This window comes from Aegilops tauschii, chromosome 3 (assembly GCF_002575655.3).
Source record: "Aegilops tauschii subsp. strangulata cultivar AL8/78 chromosome 3, Aet v6.0, whole genome shotgun sequence".
Taxonomy (NCBI): domain Eukaryota; kingdom Viridiplantae; phylum Streptophyta; class Magnoliopsida; order Poales; family Poaceae; genus Aegilops; species Aegilops tauschii.
This window is the reverse complement of record NC_053037.3, coordinates 128,883,349-128,890,518: the sequence shown is the minus strand read 5'-3', so window position 1 is coordinate 128,890,518 and position 7,170 is coordinate 128,883,349. Positions and strand designations below refer to the sequence as shown.

The 7,170-nt window shown below is 46.8% G+C and overlaps 1 long non-coding RNA gene across 4 annotated transcripts; it reads right to left on the bottom strand.

Moving 5' to 3' along the window:
- Positions 1–3,964: 3,964 nt before the first annotated feature.
- Positions 3,965–6,998, bottom strand: LOC109784805 (uncharacterized). Of its 4 annotated transcripts, XR_005772234.3 has the most exons (5): positions 6,483–6,994; positions 5,711–6,388; positions 5,263–5,627; positions 5,115–5,178; positions 3,965–5,030 (listed from the first exon to the last, which is right to left on the bottom strand). It is a non-coding gene; the product is annotated as an uncharacterized lncRNA (long non-coding RNA). The 4 variants fall into 4 exon arrangements; XR_005772235.3 differs by having other exon boundaries at positions 5,263–6,397; positions 6,483–6,998; XR_012204440.1 differs by having other exon boundaries at positions 5,263–6,388; positions 6,483–6,996.
- Positions 6,999–7,170: the final 172 nt, after the last annotated feature.

Sequence of the window (7,170 nt, the reverse complement as noted above, 5' to 3'; positions counted from 1 at the left end):
TTCTTCGGATCATGCTCCGATCTGTCTGGAATTTACTCCGGAATCCCGGGGGAAGAGGGGAAGGAGACAGTTCAGGTATGAAATATTCTGGGAGAGACACGAGCAATTCAGAGACTCTCTAGGATCGAGATGGGACGCGGAACCTGTAGCGATGTCAGCGACCGGGCTAGCGACAAAGCTGAGTAATTTATCCGGCGCACTGGTCTCCTGGTCAGCCAGTCACATCGGCAATGTCCGGCGAGAAATAAAGAAGCTTAAAAAGGAGTTGGACGTTTTACAGAATTCACCCTCCAGAACTATGCCATCACATGCAGAGACTAAAATACGTGATAAACTCATTGAGTTATACCACATGGAAGAGATCATGCAGCGGCAGAGATCACGTATTGATTGGCTTTCGGAGGGAGATCGGAACACCAAGTTCTTTCAACAGCGTGCTAGCATGCGACGGCGAAAAAATAAAATAAAGGAACTAATGCGTGCCGATGGTACTGTAACAGATGATCCAGCCGAGATGGAGCAATTGGCGACTTCCTTCTACAAGGATTTATTCACGGCAGAGGGCACGTCTGGAATGGATGAGGTGCTTAATACAGTTCCAGTCAAAGTAACACCAGGTATGAACCAGCAACTCCTTGCTCCCTATTCACCTGAAGAGGTTAAAAAGGCACTTTTTCAAATGTTTCCAACCAAAGCGTCGGGGCCGGATGGATATCCTGCACATTTTTTCCAGAGGCATTGGGACCTTGTTGGAAACGAGGTGACAAATATTGTGTTAAGAATCCTTCGAGGGGAGGAAAGCGTGGAAGTGCTCAATGAGACTGTCCTAGTGCTGATCCCAAAGGTAGCCAATCCAAACTCACTGTCTCAATTTCGTCCTATAAGTCTGTGCAACGTCCTCTACAAGATAGCCTCCAAGGTTGTCTCAAATCGGTTAAAGCTAATCTTACCTGACATTATATCAGAAGAGTAATCTGCTTTTGTTCCCGGACGTCTTATTACAGACAATATAATCTCGGCTTATGAGTGCTTACATTTTATGAAGCGCAACAAGGCAAAGAAAAACAGATTTGCTGCACTAAAATTAGACATGATGAAGGCTTACGATAGAGTTGAATGGAGCTATTTGCAAGCCATAATGACCAAGCTGGGTTTTGCACCATCTTGGGTATCTTTGATCATGGGTATGGTAAGCTCAGTTAATTTCTCAGTGTTGATGAATGGTAATAAGCTTGAGAATTTTAAACCTACCCGAGGTATCCGGCAGGGGGACCCGATATCTCCTTACCTGTTCTTGCTGGCAGCGGAGGGCCTTTCGTGCCTCCTAAAAAATAATGAGTCATCGCACCTCAGTGGTATTGAAGTGGCCCAAACGGCTCCGCCGGTAAGCCACTTACTCTTTGCAGATGACAGCCTGCTGTTCTTCAAGGCACATGGTGATGGAGCTAGAGAGTTATCCTCAGTTTTGGACAAATATTGTAAAGCGTCGGGGCAGAAAATAAATCGGTCAAAATCATCTATCTTTTTCAGCAAGGGGTGCCCTACTACTCTAAGGAATGAGATTAAAGATGTGCTGGAAGTCCCAAATGAAACACTTTCTGAGAAGTATTTGGGTATGCCTAGTGATGTGGGAAGCTCAAAAAATGGGGCTTTCAAATATCTGAGGGACAGAGTCTGGAGCAAAGTGAAAGGGTGGATGGAAAAGTTATTATCTGCTGGTGGAAAGGAGGTGCTCATTAGAAGTGTGGCTCAGGCTGTTCCTGTTTACTCAATGTCCTGCTTCTTACTCCCTAGAGGCCTTTGCCAACATATAAATTCTCTTATCAGGAAATTTTGGTGGGGAAGTAAGGAGGGGGAAAGAAAGGCTGCTTGGGTGTCTTGGGAAGTCATGATAAGACCAAAATACATGGGAGGTTTGGGTTTCCGTGATATAGAACTTTTTAACCTTGCTCTGTTGGCGAGGCAGGCTTGGCGTATTCTTCAGGAACCCACTTCCCTTAGTGCAAGAATCTTGAAAGCAAAATATTTTCCGAACACAGATTTTTTACAAGCTGAGTTGGGGAGTTCGCCCTCTCAAGTGTGGCGAGCGATATATGAAGGCAAGGGAGTTTTATCTCAGGGTCTAATCCGAAGAGTTGGTAATGGAGTTACTACCAACATACGGCGGGATAATTGGCTACCCCGGGAGCATAACATGAGGCCAATCACAAGTTTGATACAGAATCCTCCACAGATGGTGAACGAGCTCATTTTGCATAATGTGGGCGACTGGAACAGGGGACTAGTCCGAAGCGTTTTTATCAAGTTCGACGCTGATGCTATCCTATCCATTCCGGTGTGTACAAGATCTGTTGATGACTTCTGGGTTTGGAGCCATGAGCGTAAGGGTATATTTACAGTAAGATCAGCCTACCGCATGTTGGTAGCAACCAAAATCAGGAGGGAAGCTTGGCTGGAAGGACGGAGCGACACGTCGAATATGGATTCAGAGGAACGGTCGTGGTGCCAACTCTGGAAGATCCAGGTTCCTTCAAAAATCCGAGTGTTTCTTTGGAGATTAGCACAACAGTCTATACCTTCTGCAGACTTGCTCCACCATCGGAAAATGGCGACGACAAGCCGGTGCAGAATTTGCGGCAATGAGGATTCGTGGCGTCACTCGTTGTTGGAGTGCACCATGTCGAGGTGCGTGTGGGCGCTGGAGGAAGAGCATATGCTGTCGGCTTTAAGTGAGGTAACAGAACCTGATGCACGCAGATGGATCTTCACTATAATGGAGAAATTATCATCGTCAGATTTTATCAGAGCTCTAGTCACTCTATGGGCTATTTGGCATGCTCGTCGGAAGGCAATCCATGAAAATATATTTCAAAGTCCAGCGGGTACGCACATCTTTGTTGATCGCTTCATCTCAGAGATATCAGCATCGAGGCCTACGCAACAAAACCAGGTGCGAGCTCCAACGTTGTTTCAACGCTGGCTTCCTCCGCCATCGGGCCACTGCAAGATCAAAGTGGATGGGGCTACAACCAAATCAGCAAGACGCGGATCAGTCGGTGTCATCTGTCGAGCCATTGATGGCTCGTTCATGGGAGCTTCAGCTATATGTTTTGCGGGTGTCTCTGACCCGGCGTCTCTTGAAGCCCTAGTTTGCAGGGAGGCTTTGGCTTTAGCATCTGATCTAATGCAAACACAAGTGGTGGTCGCATGGGACTGCAAGGAAGTGGTCTCCAATATTTCTGAAGGCAATGGAGGAACACATGCACATATTATCCGGGAGATCAAGCAAATGGAGTCTGAATTTCAATCTTGTTCTGTTATTTTTGAACGTAGAATCACAAATATTGAGGCACATAGCCTCGCTAAATACACGCTTAGTCTGTCTATTGGTCGCCATGTTTGGCTGCTTCAACCTCCAAACTTGAGATGTATTCCTCAGAACATTCTTGAGTAATAAAGCGTGTGTTTTAGCCTAAAAAAAAGCTTTGTCAGAGGATTTATATCAAAGGAGAATACATGTTGCATCTGACTGCAAGGTGGTGGTCGACGATCTGAAGAAGGAAAATTCATCGGGTTATGGTGCCATTATACATGAGATAGTCCGCCGATCGAATGATTTTGAGATATGTAAATTTAGTCATGAGTTTAGGAGCTCGAATTTCGAAGCTCACAACTTAGGGAAGCATGCTTTATCTCTCGGGGTTGGCCGCCATGTTTGGTTAGGGCAACCCGCAGAACTTTCGTTCGTCCCTATAAACATTGTGACGTCTTAATAAAAGCTTCGCGAGGTTGTCTCAAAAAAAAAAGTTGCTCAAGAAAAAAGGGGCACAAGGCCAGCGACTCTGTTCCTCCTCAGTCTACAACGCCGGTTCGTTTTTCTCGCATGTTCGTCTCCCAGAGATCTGCGACACCGGCTGCCGCATAGGGCACGTTCACGAGGAACAGCAGGAGACAAAGGTAAATCTGATGCATTTATCTGAGCCCTCAATCTTAATCCACTTATTAATTTATATTCTTGTTTTTACAACAGTAGTGGCCTTGGAGTAGGGTTGGATCGTATGTTGTTGCCGGCTTGGTCCTGGACTTCTTGATTCCTTGATTGATTTTGGATAGCTGCAGCCTGAAGAATACAGATTGTCACTGATTTACAGCGGCCTTCAGGTACCTTCACTCCTTTTTTCTTCCAAACATGCTGCCTAAAAAACATGTATCTGGTTCCAAGAAAAGAAGAAAGAGGAAAAGAACAGATAAGTTTATTGGAAATCAGAAGGGAGCTATGCATAAATTGTTGTGAGGAATGACACTACTGACAATTTTGAGGAATTAGATGTCAATGGTGCTGAAAAACAACAACCTGCTGAGAATGAGACCACAATTGAGGAACACAATGCCCATATGAGACTCCTAAATATTTGAGTGGCCGTGAGAATCCTGCAAAGTGTAGATGAACAAGGATCTTCTCCTTTTGATATCTATGACCCTATAAACTGGGACGCTCTTGACAATAAATCAAGAGATATTCTGATTGAAAAAGGCCTACAAGGGAACAACATCTTTTGTTTGAAACGGACTACATTTATCTTGACGTTTTCATTTAATGATTTTGCATCAAAAAATGCACGGAGCCGTTTCTCATGATTACTGAAGGCTTGGAGGTTCGCTAGTGTGTCATTTCTTTTTTTGTTATGCTCTGTGACTTCTATGATGTTTGATTTACACCTAAAGTATGAAATTATTATTTATGACTTGGAGTGTTATTTACCAAGGAAAATTACTGTTGTTTATTATAGCTTTGCAATTTTTTTTAATCAATGTATGGAATCAATTTTTTCCTCCAATGCTGTCACTGGGCCCATTCATTTGAGTTCGCCCCGGGGCCACCAAAACTCCAGGACCGGCGCTGCTGGCAGCAGAGTAGGCAGGCAGGCAGGCAAAAAACAACATCACTTGAAGCAAACTTTCAAGGATCCCATCTTCCATCTTCTCCTTCTGTCGTCCTTGCAATGTCCGGGTCGTCGTCTATGAAGCCACTGTAATATCATGTCATGGACAAAAAACAAATCAGAGACATATTACATTTCAAACAACCCACCAGCTCTGTATGCGGCACTTACTGTATGTTGAAGTGTCAATCTGCTCATGCAGCTCCTTGATGTCCACCTCAAACCGTTCTTGCACCTTCATTCATACAACAATCTTCTTGTTACTCCACTTGATCAAAATCAGGTATACCAAAAAACAGAGTCAGACAGACAGATAGACCTGCTTGGTTAAGGACATCTGAGTCCGAGGCTGGCGAAACAAAAGTTATGGTGATCCCCTTGGTGCCGAAACGCCCAGCCCTTCCACGAAAAATGTCATGGTTTCAGATATGCAATTAGGGATTTCCTTTTTCCCATCTCCACAACCGGTTCTGATACTTGTATAGATTTTTGCAAAGATGCGCTCCCGAACACTGCTACGTGGTGCTCTGCCGTCAACGAAAGACGAGACTGAGGCGGATGAGTTTCTGTCGAAAAATCAGAGTTTTGCGAATCTGCTTTTCTGAGCACAGAGCCACCAAGGAGGCCTGCTTTTCTTCAGTCCTGAGATCCACATTCCTTCTATTTTCTTGCCCAGCATCCTCACTGGATTAGTCCATACAAAAAAACTAAATAATCTTCCTCCTCCTCATGCTGAAAACGAGAAAGCTGTGCGTGACGGGAACTACCTAACCATGCTAGCAGAACAGAGCTGCCAAAAATCGAGATCCATGTTCTGCTCCCTATCAAATCTGGGTGTTCATGAGCTCGGAGACGATGGCCGCCGTCGACCTCCCGCCGTGCGTCCCCATACGACAACTTGCTACAGAAAAACAAATCAATTTTCAGAGAATTAGTAAATTCTTGAACAGTGGCAGCTGCCATCTCTTTGAAAAGTGTTCAGAATTTCGTCCAAAATAGATTCCCCCAACAGAATAAAAATGAACTGCTAGTCTCAGTTCATTCACTGAAAAAATGCCATTGTTTCAGAGATGCATTTAAGCATTTTCTTTTTCCCATATCCACAGCCGGTTCCGATACTTCTATGGATTTTCGCAGAGATACTGCTACTTGATGCTCGGCCGTCAACGAAAGATGAGACCAAGGTGGATGAGTTGCTGGCAAAAATCTGATTTTGTGTGAAACAGTAAACAATCTTCTTTTGTGAGAACAGAGCCACCAAGGTGGTATGCTTTTCTTCAGTTTTGACATACACATTCCTTCTATTTTCTTGTCCACCATCCTCACTGGATTAGTCCTTCCAAAACCTTTAAATCATCTTCTTCCTCATGCTGAAAACGAGCAATCTGTGCTTTGACGGCATCATCAGAGCAGAGCTGCCAAAATCGCCATCCCTGTGCTGCTCCCTGTCAAATCTGGGTGTTCGTGAGCTCGGAGACGGTGGCCGCTGTCAGCCATGGACTCATCGGAAGGAAGAGGGTAGGGGGAGGTAGGTAGTACCCGGACATCCTCGGAGGCGACGCGGAGTCGCGGACGCCATTGGGAAGCTTGGTGATGCGGGTGGGGACGACGCACGGGGGGAGGTCCAGCCCGGGTAGGAGGCGTAGGAGCAAGGTCGAGCACGCCGCGGAGGCCCTACGGTCACCGGACAGGCACCGCCTCGCCGTATTGGCTGCTTCCGCCCCTGGACCTCGCGGAGCCCGTGCGGTCGCTGCGGCTCGCCGTATTGGCCGCTGCTGCACTTTGACCTCACGGCGCTCGTGCGGGCGCGGCGCCTCGCCGTATTGGCCACCTCCCTCGCGGCGCTCGTGCGGGCGTGGCACCCGCGCTGACCTCGCCGAGGAGGGGGAGGGGAAGCAGCAAGGTAGCTGCAGTGGAGGAGGAGGGGATGGAAAAGGAAAAGGGAATTGGCGCACGGCTGGGTTTTCCAGAAAAGGAAAAAGGCTAGAAAGGGAAAGGGAATAGGCGGAGCGACGAGCGCGATCGGAATCGATCGCCAAGGAGTCGTTTCGGAAGCCGAAAGAAAAAGAAAAGACGCAGTTTGGACTCCTGCTCGGACCACCCGCATCGCGTTCACCGCACGCACGCAACATCTCCACCCCGCAAGAAACCATCCATCAGAGGCGATCCAAGCTAGGGGGATGGTGATGTCGCCGTCGTCCTTCCCGGCCACATCGGTCTCCGACGC